Source organism: Scyliorhinus torazame, chromosome 3, assembly GCF_047496885.1.
Source record: "Scyliorhinus torazame isolate Kashiwa2021f chromosome 3, sScyTor2.1, whole genome shotgun sequence".
Lineage (NCBI taxonomy): Eukaryota > Metazoa > Chordata > Chondrichthyes > Carcharhiniformes > Scyliorhinidae > Scyliorhinus > Scyliorhinus torazame.
Genome location: NC_092709.1, coordinates 193,756,193 through 193,762,254, shown reverse-complemented (window position 1 = coordinate 193,762,254; position 6,062 = coordinate 193,756,193).

Here is a 6,062-nt window from a genome sequence, read left to right as displayed (position 1 = left end):
AGAAAATATGTTGAACTTTTCAAATCAATGTGCCCAATAACTGCGCTCATTATGCATCTCCTGTGAAGATTCCCTCGCAGAATACCACAAAGGGAAACCGTATCAAGTATAAAAATGATTTGTTAGTGTTAAGGTGCAGTGAAAATATTAACCTGGGAAGTATCGCTACTTCATTGGGAGCTATTTATAATAATTACGTTTTGTAGCCTTAACTTCTGCAAACCAGTACTAATCACCGGGCAATGATTAGTACTGGTTTCTACAAGCGTGGACCAGTCGTAATGGCAACTTGGGGAGTCTCAGAGGCCATTAGAGACCCCGGGTGGTCGGGCACAGGGCACGGTGGTACTCTGGCACTCCCCTGGCACATGGGCACCCCAGCAGTGCCACACAGGCATCCTGACAGTGCCAACCTTGCACTGCCTGGGTGTTTGGGGCACTGCCCGGGTGTCAGGCTGGCACTGCCAAGGTGCAAGATTGGCACCGTCAAGGGTCATGGCCTGAGGGGGGCCATGCCCATGAAAGGGGGGAGTGAAGAGGGGTGCGAAGGGGCTGTAGATAGGTTGGGGGCTGAAGAGGGGGTCCTGAAAGAGGGGTTGGGGGGGGACCTTCAATCTCACGCAGTGATCGGGGCAGCCTTTCAAAATGGCACCCCAATCTTTGAGGAGCCGGACTCGCTGGCAAGTTCAGCTCCCCGGTGTCGGAAAAACGTCAAAGTGTGGCCTTGACCAAGAAGAAACTCCCCAAGGCCCCAAAAAACAAGTAAGTACCATTAAATTGTGGCCTCCATCTCAATGTTACAGCCATCGCAAAACATCCTGGATGTTAAAACCTGACAGGGGGCCCAGGGATCTGCAACATCAGAGTCCCTGGAGCCTCACCTGCGTATGACCTACCCAGATGAGGGGGCGGGGCTAACTCCTCTGTTCAAAGGATTGCTGGGATATAAATACCCAGCCCAGGTGAGGGCAGATCGGAGAATCTTCAGGGAGTAGGAGGAGTGTATAGTAACCTGAATGAAACCACATTTTTGCTACAGACATCGCCCCCGAGTGGTTGCTTGCCTGTGACTTTACACTGGCGGTGGGGGGTCATGTGGAGCTGCAGGAGGTGCCATTTCTTCCAGACCGGGTTAGGCCTCAGGAGGCCTCTACTCAGGCAGCAGAGATACCACTAATCAGAAAGCTTCAGATGTTCAATGTCGAGACTGGGGATTGGATCAGTACATAGAACAGATTCATTAATTATTTCATCTGAACAACATAGTGGGGGACTATGTCCGGGATGACAGACAGACGGTGACTCTCCTTGCGGTTTGTGGTGCAGAGACGTGCAGCATTATAAAAGTTAAAATTTTCCTGACTCGCCTGATGATCACCAGTTCGCGGAGCTCCTTACGCTGGTTGGTGACCATTTCGACCCAAAACCTCCACTTAGCATTCGCTGTTTTCATTTCCACACAGCTTCTCAACGCCAGGACAAATGAAGACATGGAATTCTTGGGTCGGTTGCACAAACTCACTGAGATTTGGGAATTCAAGCGGGCATTATCAGAGGCGCTCCGAGACTGGTTGGTTTTTGGAATCAGCGATGGGGTGACCCAAGAAGGTTCATTGAGTGAGACTGATCTGGACGTGAAAAAAGCAACCGAGATCCTGGGAGGGCGAAGAAAGCAGTGTCCGGGAATGACTGTCTGAAACGCCTCCTTTTGGACTGGCAGCAAGTATGCCGAATGCACCCGCTGGCGCAGATGCAGTGTTGGCACATTTCCCAGGGTGTTCCAGGATGGCCTCGGCACCATTCAGGGGCCTCCGTCAGAATATCAGTGGACCGGAGGCTCAACCACGCTATTTTCGGGCCCAACCAGTTCCTTACACTTTGAGGCTGAAAGTAGAGGCCGAACTGGACCGCTTGGAAAAGCTGGGAATCATTCAGCCAGTACAATTTGCGAATTCGGCCACCCGGTCGCGCTGGTTATGAAGCCTGACGGGTCCGTTGCCTTTGTGGGGAATACTAAATGACAGTTAAACAAGCGTCCTATCTGGATCACTACCAGGTGCCAAAGATTGAAGAATTACAGTGTGGCTCAGCAGCAGAGCGACTTTTATCAAGCACAACATGAGCCATGCCTATCTCCAGTTAGTTTAAGATCCATCCTCCCAAAGGTACGTGACCAGCAACACGCACAGGACGTTGTACAGATTTACCAGGCTGCCATTTGGAGTCTCGTTGGCATGTGCCATCTTCCAGAGGGTGATGGAAAATATCCTCCGAGGGTTGCCACAAGTGGCAATTTACCTGGATGATGTGCTTCCTCTGACCAAGAGCATCTAAAAATCCTGGAGGACGTGCTGCATCGGTTGGAGGCAGCTGGGGTCTGCTTGTGGCGCGAAAAGTGCGTGTTCCATGCAACTGAGGTGCTCTATTTGGGATACAAGGTTGACAGGCACAGATAAAGTTTGGGCCATCTGACAGGCGCCCATACCAAGAGAACCCACAGAGCTCCGATCATTTTTGATCCTGGTCAACTATTACGGGAAACTCATCTCGAATTTGGTTTTGGCCCTCCTGCACCTGTTGTTGAAGAAAAGCCAGCGGTGGATTTGGGACCCACGGCAGCAGGGAGTAAAGCGGTCGACCTGGCAAAGCCCATGTTGCTCACGTGTGAAGCCTCGCCCTACAGAATTGGGCCAGTTTGACACACAGGATAGATGATGGTACCGAGCGGCCCATAGCATCTGCTTCACGCACGTTGGCGATGGCAGAACAAAGTTATGCCCAAATAGAAAAGGAAGGGTTGGCATTGGTGTTCGGCGTTCGACGATTCCATCAATATGTCTACGGCCGTGCATTCACGGCTTATACCGACCATAAACCGCTTTTGGGGTTATTCAAAGAGGCCAAGGCAATTCCCTCAGTGGTGTCTGGCCGCATTCAGCATTGGGCTCTCCTTAGCGGCGTACAAGTGTATTTTGGAGCACCAGAAGCTCTCCCCGGCAGCTGCACTTCACCAATGGGAATGGCTGGGCTGGCCATTGTCCCGCTTCCATGTAGATTTTGTGGGTCCCTTTGTTGCTATATTTACTCGCTATAAATATGGCAGTCAATAAGGTTGCCCTTCTTTTGTCTAGATATTGATATTATATTGCTTTCAGAGTCGCTAGGTATCAAATGATACCACCACAAGGTTCACCAGTTAGTTAGTTCAAGTTCAATAATACTTTAGTTACACACAAGATTAACTTACACATGCAACATAAACACTACAAGCTAAATTACACCTAACACTATGACAACCTGTACTTAACTTCAGGCACCCGGCTTAGGTCAGAGGAACAGTGGCCTTTGTTCGAATCTGGATCTGCTGGGTCTGGAGAAGTAACTGCGGTTCAGCTGGGCTCATCCATCTGGTAGCGAGCGTTGAACTTGGACTTGCTTCTGGTCGTGGTGCTACAGTTGGAGATAGACGTTGCCGGAGCGCCAGGTCCAAAAGAAATGGAACACATGGCAGTGTCTCTCTTTATCCTTGGCGGGTTTTGCGCTCTTTTGGGCGGTCCTTTGGTTTGGACAATAATTCGGCAGACTTCGATCACTGCCTTCGATCTGAGCCAATAAAGGGGCGGGTGCCTTGATGGCTGGGCGTGTCCTAAGCGGTCATTGACCTTGGCTGTTAATGCTTCCTGAGTAAAGGGAGTGGCGCCGATGTGTCTGGAATTGTATCGGATACCTGAGTACCAGTCCTCTGTCTTAAGGAAATGGGTCATTAGAATGCAAATCGCTGGGGGTGTCAATACTGTCTAGTTCTCTGCTTACAAATATACATTTAGGCTCTGGGCCTGCATGAATCTTGTATTGGCCATATTTCCCTTGAGTCTTTGCAAATGTCCATGTTTCTTTGTAAGTGGCCATCCCAGATGGCTACATCTTCCAGGCGGCAACATCTATTGATAATAGATGCACACTCTAAATGATTGGATATACAGAGAATGACGATGACCATGCCGTGTGCCACCACCGAATGACTCCGGCAGACCTTTTGCATTCACAGACTCCCAAACGTCTTCGTGTCAGACAACAGCTCCGCCTTCACTAGTTCGGAGTTTGCGGATTTTATGAAGCAAAATGGAGTCAGACATGTCCGCACCGTGCCCTATCACCCGTCCTCAAATTGGTTGGCAGAACATGACATACAGACTTTCAAATGGGGGATGAGAAAACAGACTGCGGGCTCACCAGAAATCTGCCTCGCTGGCTTTCTGTTCACTATAGGACCACGCCACACGCTACCACCGGGGTGAAGCCAGCAGAGCTCTTGATGGGTCATCACTTGCGCATGCGGTTGAGCCTCATTTTGACGGACATCGGGGATAAAGTCCATGACCAGCAGGAACAGACCGGAGCTAGGCCCATGAGAATTTGCCGCTAGCAACTCCGTTTACGTCCGGAATTTTACTGACGGTGCATTATGGGTTCCGGGAGCAGTCCTACAATGCACCGGACCAGTCTCGTATACGGTGTGGGTGCAATGGAAGGATTCAAATCTGCACATGGACCATCTCCGCAGACGGGTGGAACAGTTACCCGAGGACCGACCACAGAACCTGAAACCAGTGGTGTCCCTCCCTCCAGAGCAGTTGCCAGTGGTACCCATTGAGGCGGCTGGGCCAGGTGATTTGGAAATGCAGGGGGTTGATTTGTCCGACCATGAGTTGGACATGGAATTTTTGCCTGTGGACATCGACGCAAGTCAAGGGGTGACACGACAGGCAGCAGATCCTCTCAGGCGATCAATCAAGGAAGCATTGCTCCCCAGTCCGTTTTACCCCTCCGGGCCAGAGCGGTGGGTACCGGATAATCAGCCTTCAGTGAAGAGGGCAAATGATTTCCCCTCTTCCATTGACATGGACAACATTTTGGACTTGGGAGAGGGGTGTTATAACCCTGCAGCTGGCCCAGGGATCTGCAACATCAGAGTCCCTGCGGCCTCACCTGAATATGACCTACCCAGATGAGGAGGCGGGGCTGACCTCTCTGTTCAAAGGACTGCTGGGATATAAATACTCTGGCCCAGGTGGGGGCCGGGTGTGGGAGACTCTTTGGGGGAGTAGGAGTGTATAGTAACCTGAATAAAACTGAATTTTTGCCACGGGCATCGCTTCCGAATGGTTGCTTGCCTGAGACTTTACACTGTCAAATGTACCCAAAATCACACTTTGAAATTTTCCGATTGAATTGTGCCCAGTTAACATTTCGAGCCCAATATGACTTCTGGATTTGGATTGGATTTTGTTTATTGTCACGTGTACCAAGGTACAGTGAAAAGTATTTTTCTGCAAGCAGCTCCTCAGATCGTTAAGTACATGAAAAGAAAAGGAAATAAAAAGAAAATACATAATAGGGAAACACAAGGTACACAATGTAACTACATAATACCGGCATCTGGTGAAGCATACAGGAGTGTCGTGTTGATGAGGTCAGTCCATAAGATGGTTGTTTAGGAGTCTGGTATCTGTGGGGAAGAAGCTGTTTTTGAGTCTGTGCGTGTTCTCAGACTTTTGTATCTCCTGCCTGATGAAAGATGTGCGTCTTCAGTGCTCAGAGAAAATTTGTTCAAAAGGGGGAGTGCATTCTTCCATTTTATGTTTTTTTTAGTTATGTAAGTTTTATTTGATTTTTCCATATTACTCTTTTCTGATCAAGATCTTAACCCCTGTATTTTCAACCTCAGATTGCAGCATCTGGCTGCATCACATCTTGGTATGACAACTGCTCGGCACAAGACCGTAAGAAACTAGAGTCGTGAACACAGCCCAGTCCATCACGCGAAGCCACCTCCCATCCATTGACTTGGTCTATATCCCCCGCTGTCTGGGGAAAGCGGGCAGCATAATCAAAGACCCCCTCCCACCCGGGTTATTCTCTCTTCCAACCTTGGGCAGGATATACAAAAGACAGAGAACACACACCAACAGATTCAAAAAACAGCTTCTTCCCTGCAATTACCAAGACTCCTAAATGACGCTCGTATGGACTTAACTGATCTCTTCACACATCTTCTCGAC